We start from the raw sequence: 11,728 nt of genomic DNA on the forward strand, positions 1-11,728 counted from the left end.
TACAGCAGTTTTAATAATCAAAATATATGTGTTTACATATAACATTATGTTTACACATTTATGTAATATGCCTGAATGTGTAGAAATTTGTGTATATGACATTTAGTACATTGTATTACATAAAATGAACAAATTATCTAAGACATGTACAAATTCTTAACCATTAAAATTTTTGTTTAAAATCGAATGGCAGTTTTTATATTCATAAATTAACACATTACTTATATTCAAGAATCAGTTAACACTTTTAAATGTGTAATTCTTCAAAAAGAATAAAATCAAGCTCTGCACATTTACATGTAGTTTCTTTTTTCTCAGTTTTCTTAATATTTTCCATCTCAAAAACATTGTGACATAATATTGTATAATTAAATATCATCATTTATACATGATAGTAATTATCATTCACACATTATATTCATTATTTATACATATGGTATCTTTTTACATTATAATTATCATTTGTGCACAACAACTTTCATTTATACATGATAATTATCATTTGTACACAATAATTATCATTTATACATGCTTATTATCATTTATACATGATAATTATCATTAGTATACAATAATTATCATTTATACAATGATAATTATCATTTATGCAAAATTATCATTGACATAATCATTTTTAGTTTATGCAAAGTAATTATTATAATTTCATAAAAAAAACAAGCAATTATCATAGTATTGCAAGCAATCCATAAGTCCCCTACCGGTTAGAACCCCAGCAACATTCTGATGGGCCATTGGCCATTCAATTTTACCAGTGATATTTTCATATTGTCATATTATTACGATGTGGGATTTTAAAGTAAATCCTATAAGGAATGAAGAAGTTGGAGTGAAAAATACCAATTTCTCGAAAAAATCTAAGTTCAAGGGGGACATAATTCTGGAAATAGTCTTGCTAGAGTATTTAACCTTCTCAAAAATGTTGAGTGATAATAAGAAACATATATATGAAGTTTGAAGTAGATACATTAGGAAATAAAGAAGTTATTTAAAAAAGACAACATTTTTTTTCATAAAAATTCTAAGTTCAAGGGAGGTAATACTGTTAATTTTTGTGCTAGAGTTGTAAACCTTGTCACATATGTTGTGGTTGATGACCAGAAAGTTATATTTAAAGTTTGAAGTAAACACCTTAAGAAATAAAGAACTTATAGTGAAAAAGCAGAAAAATTTAAATCAGAAATCTTGAAATTCAGGCTATTTGTTGCCATAGCAACCAGATTTTTCAACATAGGAAGAAAAGAAAAAGATGTGCATAATCTCCAGACTGCCATCTACCCATATTTCCAGTTTCATAAAAATATTTTCAGTACTTTTTGAGTTATCACTGGATCCAGTTTATGTGTTAAATTTGCCATATTTTCAGCCTATTTGTTGTCATAGCAACCAGAATTTTCAACATAGGAAGAAAAGAAAAAGATGTGCATAATCACCAAACTGCCATCTTCCCATATTTGAAGTTTCATAAAAATATTTTCAGTACTTTTTGAGTTATCACTGGATCCAGTTTATGTGTTAAATTTGCCATATTTTCAGACTATTTGTTGCCATAGCAACCAGAATTTTCAACATAGGAAGAAAAAAAAAAGACGTGCATAATCTCCATACTGCCATCTATCCATATATCAAGTTTCATAAAAATATTTTCAGTACATATTGCGTTATCGCTGGATCCAGATTTGTGGACGGACTGACAGACAGACGGACGGACAGACGGACAGAGGGTAAACCTAAAGTCCCCTCCAGTTAAACCGATAGGGGACTAATTATCATTTACAAATGATAATTATAGTTTATACATAATAGTAATCATTGAAAGATGATATCAAAGATTTTATACACATTAACTAATGACCACTTTCCTGGTCCAGAAAAAAAGATACAAAATTGTCCAATCACTAGACAAAATATACAACATTGTATGATACAAAACTATCTAACATACTTACAATACTTATACTGCAGTCAGTATACAAGGGACAAAAAAACATCAAAGTACAATAAGGTGGGAAAGAGACAATTGTTTTTGTGTGTACATTTTGTATATATGAAAAAAAAAAAATATTGAAAATTCAATTGTAAAATGCTGATTGAAATAAAAATAATCTACTAACTATAATTATAAACAACAAAAATTGACTGACCTGACCTTTGACCTTTCATCTGACCTTGACATGAAACATGCTTTATCACATGAACAACCATTTTGCATAAATTGATCTAAATTTAAATTTAATTAAATGTCAACTTTAAGACTTGGGTTCCTAACCACTAAAACGCCATCTGAACTCATCATCTTTAATTTTGTATCTAAAATAATTGTTTTTATCAAAGTTTGAAGAATTAAGAACTTTAAAATAAACATAACTCTTCATTCCTTTGCCTTAATGTTTAAAAATTATTGGTAAAAAAAAACATGCAATAATAATTTATCACAATGAATGATATACAGTTATTGATATGAATTATATCACACTGATAGAATCTGCTGTTTTATCAAAAGTAGGTCAAACAATAGCGACTAGAAAAAGAAATCTAAAACAATTCAATACATCAAGAACAACATTCCTGTAAGAGCAAGACTACCTTATCTCTGTCTTGTTTTAAAGAAAATATTAGGTTCTCGCTCTAAAGACAATTAAAATAACAACATTTAATACAAAATATTCACCAGGACAATTAAGTTTTTAACCCTTTACCTACCAAATCTGTGACATGAATTTGTCTAGCTTTGAAACTGGAACTGTCCATTCTGAGTTTAAGGGAGTTCAGTATCAAAACATAAAAGCTACAAACAGCTCGTAAAGAGCCTGATCTAAGGGTCCGAGTTCAGTATCAAAACACAAAAGCCAGCAACACAGCCAGTAAATAGGCTGATCGGGATGCATGGAAATTAAAAATGCAGACTCACAGGCCAGACACAAACCCAAATCCAGTGGCAAAGTGGCAAGAGCTAAATTCACTTCAGTTCCAGCAGGTCCAGGGTTAAAGTATGTTTTTATATATTGTACAGTATTCTATACTATAATGAATACTTGTAAAACAAAATACAGTCTTCACAACATCTTTGGTACATTATAAATAATTCACAAAAACAACACTTTAATACATAGTCTAACACATATTTCATTAAAAAATATACACAAAGGGAAAGTGGACAGTATATTTATGCATTTTTTTCAGTTTGGCTGCCTTTTTGTTTAAAGGATATGATTCATTAAAAAATTACGAAAATAATTGAATTAGGCACTAGTAAACGTAGAAAAATCTTAATAAACTATAAAACTTGTAAAATATGGACACCTGCTTCTGTATATGTTTAAGGTGAATTTTCATAATTTCTAGACAGCTAATTAATTAAGTCAAAATTATTGATTTTTTTTTTCAAATGTGTTTTGATCACTGATCAACGACAAAAAGGTATTGACCATACATCAAAATATATGTCCATAACAATACTTATACAAATGGTTTAAAACTACATACATGTACTTCAATATAAATTTGTATCTAATATCTAATCATCATAGGAAAGTATATATGTATTAAATCTAGCACTTAAGACTTTTAGTACAAAAATGGCAAATATTTCTGAAACATTTACAAAGAGATATGTTATTTTTCTTGTTATGCTGCCTTTTAAAAAATGTATACACACAATACACAAATATACTAGATCTATTAAGTTAAAGACTTAAAGTTACATGCCTCCAGAAGAGCCAAATCAAACTTGAGAAAAATGTACAAAATTTGCAGATTGACCAAGATGTCAATATTGGCATTTATCATTTGTTTAAATTGTCACAGAAAATTGTGACAGCAAAAGTACCAGTTAGTTTTCTTTCTTATTACAATGTGCATAAACAAGAGCTGTCTGTAGGACAGCATGCTCGACTATTCTAAGTGCTTGATAGTAAAAGAGCCTTTATATTGTTTAATTTTTTAAGTTCACAAAAGGGCTAATTTTTTTTTATAAATTCATGTTATAGGCCTTAGAGAGAGTCTAATTATACAGAATTGGCTTGACTATTCGGAAGGTAATGTCACAAGGTTTTTTATTGAGTATAATAATACTAATTACCTATGAATACATAAATTTGACAGAAAAGGTACATAAAGGCTTGTTATTAAGATGTTTTATCAAGTAAATTTTTATTGAGTATAATAATACTAATTACCTATGAATACATAAATTTGACAGAAAAGGTACAAAGGCTTGTTATTAAGATGTTTTATCAAGTAAATCACTACTTTATTATTATGAATGCATAAAATTGTCCCAAAAAAGGCACAAACCCTTCAGTAGTTATTGAGATAACAGCTTACAAGCAAAACTTTACCATGAATTTCTAAGTTGAAAAAGGGGAGACAAATCAGCCTAAATGCAAGATAGAATTATGGATCTTTGTCAGTGACCTACAATTATGACCCTAAATGCATATGTGAAGTTTTACATAAATATCTTTAATAGTTATTGAGATATGTAAAACTTGCATGTAAACATTAACCAAGAGACTAAGTAGAAAAGGGGATATGAATCAGCCTTAATGCAAGATAGAGTCATGGAACTTGGTCAGTGACATACAATTATGACCCTCCAATTATGACCCTAAGTGCATGTGTAAAGTTTCAAGTAAATATCTTTGAAGACCGTTAACCTTTAACCAAAATTTCTAAGTTTCAAAGGGGCAAAAAATTCTGCAAATATTGCAGACAGAGTTATGCAATTTTGCAAACTGATGTACATTGTTACTATAAATGAGTATTTTAAATTTCAATTGATAATCTCAAGCAGTAATTGAGATATTTGACTTTACAAAAAACTTTAACCAAAATTTCTAAGTTAAAAAGGGGCATAATTCTGTCAATATTGTAGGCAGAGTTATCCAACTTGTCAATCTGATGTACCTTGTTACTATAAATAAGTATTGTAAGTTTCAATTGAATATCTCAAGTAATAATTGAGATATTTGACTTTACAAAAAACTTTAACCAACGCAGACGCCGACGCAGACGCTGACGCCGACGCCGACGCCGGGGCGACTACAATAGCTCTCATATTCTTCGAATAGTCGAGCTAAAAACTGAGTATAGTAATCATGGTAGCCATGACTGTGATGTATCTAAGCAAAATCCAAAAAGTTGAATGTATATGCCTCATTCACATACAGTTTTATTCAATATTTAGGTAGCAAAGCAATGAAAATATTACCAGCTTTGTTCAAGGCCAACAGCTTGAAATAATTCACCGTGGGGAAGCAACTTTGGTCATGTCACAATGTCACCAGAAAAGTCAACCTACTTGGCCAAAATGAGACAAAATAGCTTGGCTGAGGTAAGTATTTTTTGCGACTATTTATCTATCATTTATATCATGCTGCATAGCCTACTGCGGCAGTTCCGATGCTTTCTAAAAATGCATTTGGTGTAGTCTAATGTTTTGTATTTTATGAGATCATTCAAACAATATTTACAAACTTGTCGATGACAATGTACACACTATTGTATAAAAGTGTTGATAATAACTTAACAAGAGGGCCATGATGGCCCTGAGGTCGCTCACCTGTATATAGGGCCCCGGAGCGGGGCCAGTTTAAACCCCAGGGCTTTTATTTGAACAAACTTGGAAGACACTCATTAGAAGATGTTTCACAATGTTAAGTTTTTATTTCACAATGTTAAGTTTTTACTACACACATATAATGAAAAACAATGATCTCTCCTCCCCCCTCCCCTGGCAGGGCCAATTTTCACCCGAGGGCTTTTATTTGAACAAACTTGGTAGACATCCATAAGAAGATATTTCATGCTAATCATCTAAGCTCTAGCTCATTGGGTTTTTTAAAAGAAGATTTTTAAGTTTTTACTATACACATATAGTTAAAAACAATGACACCCCTGGGGCGGGGCCAGTTTTGACCCCAGGGCTTTTATTCGAACAAACTTTGTAGACACTTACTAGAAGATGTTTCATGCTTAATATCTAAACTCTAGCTATTTGGGTTTTTTCAAAGAAGATTTTTTAAATTTTTACTATATGCAAATAGGGAAAATCAATGACCCCCCCCCAGGGCAGGGCCAATTTGACCCCAGGGCTTTTATTTGAACAAACTTTGTAGACACTCACTCGAAGATGTTTCATGCCTCATATCTAAACTCTAGCTATTTGGGTTTTTTCAAAGAAGCTTTTTTTAAGTTTTGCTATACACATATAAGGAAAATCAATGACCCCCGGGGCGGGGCTAATTTTTACCCCAGGGCTTTAATTTGAACAAACTTGGTAGACACTCATTAGAACATGTTTCATGCTAAATATCTTAGCTCAAGCTCTTTGGGTTCTTTAAAAGAAGATTTTTTCAGTTTTTACTATATGCATATAGGGAAAAACAATGACCCCCCGGGGCGGGGCCAATTTTGACCCCAGGGATTTAATTTGAACAAACTTGGTAGACACTCACTAGAAGATGTTTCATGCCAAATATCTAAGCTCTAGCTCTTAGGATTTTTTAAAAGAAGATATTTAAAGTTTTTTCTTTCGGTTGCCATGGCAACCAGAGTTCTGCATGGAATTAAATTCTTTGAACAATTTTTAAAGGTGACCACCAAAGGAACATTCCTGTGAAGTTTGGATGAATTTGGCTTAGTGGTTTATGAGGAGATGTCATTTAAAGTAAAAGTTTACGGACGGACGGACGACAGACGGACGACGGACGAAAAGCGATCACAAAAGCTCACCCTGTCACTTTGTGACAGGTGAGCTAATAAACAATACACATGTCAGTGCTAAGTAAAATTTCGCGTTTTGAAATGTATAAGAGAATGTTTGAATGCATAAAGAACGGCTTTCCTCCCCTGCCAAATTGTGGTAATGTGACCAAAGTTGCTTCCCCATGGTGATAATTGCTAGTATTAAAATTAAGATTTTCATGTCTCAGTCAAATTGTATTGAGATTTTATAACAATAAATAAGACATTAAACTTGGAGAATATAAATTATACAAGTATATATTAAAATGAGCCGCGTCACGACAAAACCAACGTAATGGGTTTGCAACCAGCATGGATCCAGACCAGCCTGCGCATCCGCACAGTCTGATCAGGATCCATGCTGTTCGCTTACAAACTCTATAACAAGTAGAGAAACTGATAGCGAACAGCATGGATCCTGATCAGACAGCGCGGATGCGCAGGCTGGTCTGGATCCATGTTGGTCGCAAACCCATTATGTTGGTTTTGTTGTGACGCGGCTCAAATTATACAAGTATATATTTAAATATCATTGTTCTTAATATGTAACCTTATATAAAAGAGCATATTAATGCCGCATGAGGAGAAATGATATGTTTATTGTGATAAATTTGCAATTCAGATCTCAATAAAGAAAATAATACCATTAATTTTTAAGGCCAAAAAAAACCAGAGTTCTGTTTCTTGTCTCCCTGACTATCTTTCTGTAATAGGTTGAAAGTTTAAGCCTTAGGAAAACTGTTTTCATAAATTTATAAAGTTAACAGTAAAATTGTATTGTTTCAATGAACTAATTGTCAATTCTCAAAAGAGATGTAACTTAGAATGCCTCCATTTAGCACTGTTTTTCTTTCGTGCATGTGCCATTGCGCACAAAATAACATACAAATATATATCTTACATACAGGTATTTTTCAAAATTCAAACTAATTATGTACTAACTCTAGGCAGCAGATACATGTACATACCTTTATAAACTTAAAATACCGACTATAGATTTTTGTTTGAATTACTGCTCTTTCAAAATCATATTTTCACAAATTATATATAAAGTTACATAAAAAAATATAATTATATCAAAAAAGATTTCCCACCCTACCTAACCCATTTTCAGAAGCTGGAGACCAAAAACAGAACTCTATATTTTTTGGCCTTATTTAATGCCTCTTTTTGTAATGCAGTATGATTAATGTAATATCAATTAAACACACAAAAAAATCATCTTCAAATATCTTAACACAGAATTCTTCTTTCATTAAAAGAACTGACAAATAAATCGGTCAATGGTGATACATTATTTAAAATATATATATTATAATAATCATCTTTCTTCAATCTGAGAAAAAAATTTTTCATTAATTTACAAAATCCCTTTAGATACATTTAAATGAATTTAATTTAACTCATTCTATTTGGTTGAGTTTGGTCAGTATTGTCATGCAAAATTACTTTCCTGAGCTTTACTGACCATGTACATCATACTCTTGCAGGCTTTTCTAGGCATTAGGTACCACTTTAGTAAAGTGTGGCACTTTATTTATTGCATTACTATCAAATAAGTACTAATAACTTTAATTCTAAACCTATTTATATATACATGTTTACATATACAATCTAAGTAATGAGTGTAAAATTACCATGATGATTCTACAGTAAAGGAACAATAACTGTGATGAGACAACTCATGTTGAGACTTGCTTGTAAGAGTAGCTTCCCCTGAACACTTAAATTCCCTCATAATTGTCATGTTTTGTAAAAAATAATGTTGTAAAATCAATGCTATTATGATACAAAAAATATGAGTTACATTATTTTGTAGTTTAGGGACATAAAAAGAGGTTTAATTGAGATCTGTAACTTTATTGTATACAAGAGCCATGTCAGCATGGCCATCCCCCGCCGAATGTGTTTGCTCATTGGAAGAATGTATATGTAGTACAGCAGAATAATTCCATTTTAAGAGGTCTTTTGGTAATGAAAACTGATGGCTATAGTGATTACAGATTTGAAACCTATGTGAATACTGATGGCTGAAAATAACAAAGGGCAATAACTAAACAAGAGGGCCATGATGGCCCTGAGGTCGCTCACCTGTATATAGCCCCCCCCCCCCGGCCAAATTTTTACCCAAGGGCTTTTATTTGAACAGACTTGGTAGACACCCATAAGAAGATGTTTCATGCAAAACATCTAAGTTCTAGCTCATTGGGTTTTTTAAAAGAAGATTTTTTAATTTTTTACTATACACATATAGTTAAAAACAATGACACCCCTCGGGCAGGGCCAGTTTTGACCCCTGGGCTTTTATTTGAACAAACTTTGTAGATATTTACTTAAAGATGTTTCATGCTTAATATCTAAACTCTAGTTATTTGGTTTTTTTCAAAGAAGATTTTCAAGTTTTTGCTACGTATATAAAGAAAATCAATGACCCCCGGGGCGGGGCCAGTTTTGACCCCAGGGCTTTTATTTGAACATACTTGGTAGACACCCATTAAAACATGTCTCATGCTAAATATCTTAGCTCTAGCTCTTTGGGTTCTTTAAAAGAAAAATTTTTAAGTTTTTACTATATGCATATAAGGAAAATCAATGACCCCCTGGGGCGGGGCCAATTTTGACCCCAGGGCTTTTATTTGAACAAACTTGGTAGACATTCACTAGAAGATGTTTCATGCCAAATATCTAAGCTCTAGCTCTTACGGTTCTTTTAAAGAAGAATTTTTAAGTTTTTACTATATGCATATAGGGAAAATCAATGACCCCCCGGGGCGGGGCCAATTTTGACCCCAGGGCTTTTATTTGAACAAACTTGGTAGACACTCACTAGAAGATGTTTCATGCCAAATATCTTAGCTCTAGCTCTTTGGGTTCTTTAAAAGAAGATTTTTTAAGTTTTTACTTTATGCATATAGGGAAAATCAATGACCCCCTGGGGCGGGGCCAATTTTGACCCCAGGGCTTTTATTTGAACAAACTTGGTAGACATTCACTAGAAGATGTTTCATGCCAAATATCTAAGCTCTAGCTCTTACAGTTCTTTAAAAGAAGATTTTTTAAGTTTTTACTATATGCATATAGGGAAAATCAATGACCCCCTGGGGCGGGGCCAATTTTGACCCCAGGGCTTTTATTTGAACAAACTTGGTAGACATTCACTAGAAGATGTTTCATGCCAAATATCTTAGCTCTAGCTCTTTGGGTTCTTTAAAAGAAGATTTTTTAAGTTTTTACTATATGCATATAGGGAAAATCAATGACCCCCTGGGGCGGGGCCAATTTTGACCCCAGGGCTTTTATTTGAACAAACTTGGTAGACATTCACTAGAAGATGTTTCATGCCAAATATCTAAGCTCTAGCTCTTACAGTTCTTTAAAAGAAGATTTTTTAAGTTTTTACTATATGCATATAGGGAAAATCAATGACCCCCCGGGGCGGGGCCAATTTTGACCCCAGGGCTTTTATTTGAACAAACTTGGTAGACACTCACTAGAAGATGTTTCATGCCAAATATCTTAGCTCTAGCTCTTTGGGTTCTTTAAAAGAAGATTTTTTAAGTTTTTACTATATGCATATAGGGAAAATCAATGACCCCCTGGGGCGGGGCCAATTTTGACCCCAGGGCTTTTATTTGAACAAACTTGGTAGACATTCACTAGAAGATGTTTCATGCCAAATATCTAAGCTCTAGCTCTTACAGTTCTTTAAAAGAAGATTTTTTTAAGTTTTTTACTATATGCATATAGGGAAAATCAATGACCCCCGGGGCGGGGCCAATTTTGACCCCAGGGCTTTTATTTGAACAAACTTGGTAGACACTCACTAGAAGATGTTCCATGCCAAATATCTTAGCTCTAGCTCTTACAGTTCTTTAAAAGAAGATTTTTTAAGTTTTTACTATATGTATATAGGGAAAATCAATGACCCCCCGGGGCGGGGCCAATTTTGACCCCAGGGCTTTTATTTGAACAAACTTGGTAGACACTCATTAGAAGATGTTTCATGCCAAATATCTAAGCTCTAGCTCTTAGGGTTGTTTAAAAGAAGATATTTAAAGATTTTTTCTTTCGGTTGCCATGGCAACCAGAGTTCTGCATGGAATTAAATTCTTTGAACAATTTTTAAAGGTGACCACCAAAGGAACATTCCTGTGAAGTTTGGATGAAATTGGCATAGTGGTTTATGAGGAGATGTCATTTAAAGTTAAAGTTTACGGACGGACGCCGGACCGACGCCGGACGAAAAGCGATCACAAAAGCTCACCCTGTCACTTTGTGACAGGTGAGCTAAAAATAATGCAGGGTAGGTTATCATTCTTGTGTGCTGCATCCCTCCTCAGTAAAATCTATTCACCTATGAAGTTTCAAGTTGATACCTCAAATACTTTTTTGAGAAAAAAATTGAATTGAAAAATTAAGTATGAAAAATAACAAAGGGCAATAACTCAAAAATTATAAAAGGTAGAGTTAACATTCTTGTGCACTGCACACCTCCTGAGTGAGATCTATGCACCTATGAAGTTTCATAATGATATCTCAAAGGCCTTTTGAGTTATGCTCTGGACAAAAATTAATTTTGAAAAATAAAAAAAAGGCAATAACTAAACAATTATGCAGGGTAGAGTTATCATTCTTGTGCACTGCACTCTTCCTCAATGAGATCCATCCACCTATGAAGTTTCTAGTTGATACCTTAAATACTTTTTGAGATAAGCTCCGGACAAAATAGTATGAAAAAGAACAAAGGGCAAATACTCAAAAATTGTATCGGGAAGAGTTATCATTCTTGTGCACAACATTCCTCCTCAATAAAATCTATCAATCTATGACATTTCATGTTGACATCTCCAACACTTTTGAGTCATGCTCCACTCGGGTGAAAAATTAGGTATGAAAAATAACAAAGGGCAATAACTCTAGAATTATGAAAAATAGAGTTATCATTCTTGTGCACTGCACACCT

At 32.7% G+C, this 11,728-nt stretch overlaps 1 long non-coding RNA gene across 1 annotated transcript; it reads right to left on the reverse strand.

Annotated features, from left to right (window-relative positions):
* Positions 1–3,999: 3,999 nt before the first annotated feature.
* Positions 4,000–5,104, reverse strand: LOC132745658 (uncharacterized). The gene is made up of 2 exons (XR_009627883.1): positions 4,197–5,104; positions 4,000–4,099 (listed from the first exon to the last, which is right to left on the reverse strand). It is a non-coding gene; the product is annotated as an uncharacterized LOC132745658 (long non-coding RNA).
* Positions 5,105–11,728: the final 6,624 nt, after the last annotated feature.

This window comes from Ruditapes philippinarum, unplaced genomic scaffold, assembly GCF_026571515.1.
Source record: "Ruditapes philippinarum isolate M1 unplaced genomic scaffold, ASM2657151v2 ctg102_1_1_1_1, whole genome shotgun sequence".
Taxonomy (NCBI): Eukaryota; Metazoa; Mollusca; class Bivalvia; order Venerida; family Veneridae; genus Ruditapes; species Ruditapes philippinarum.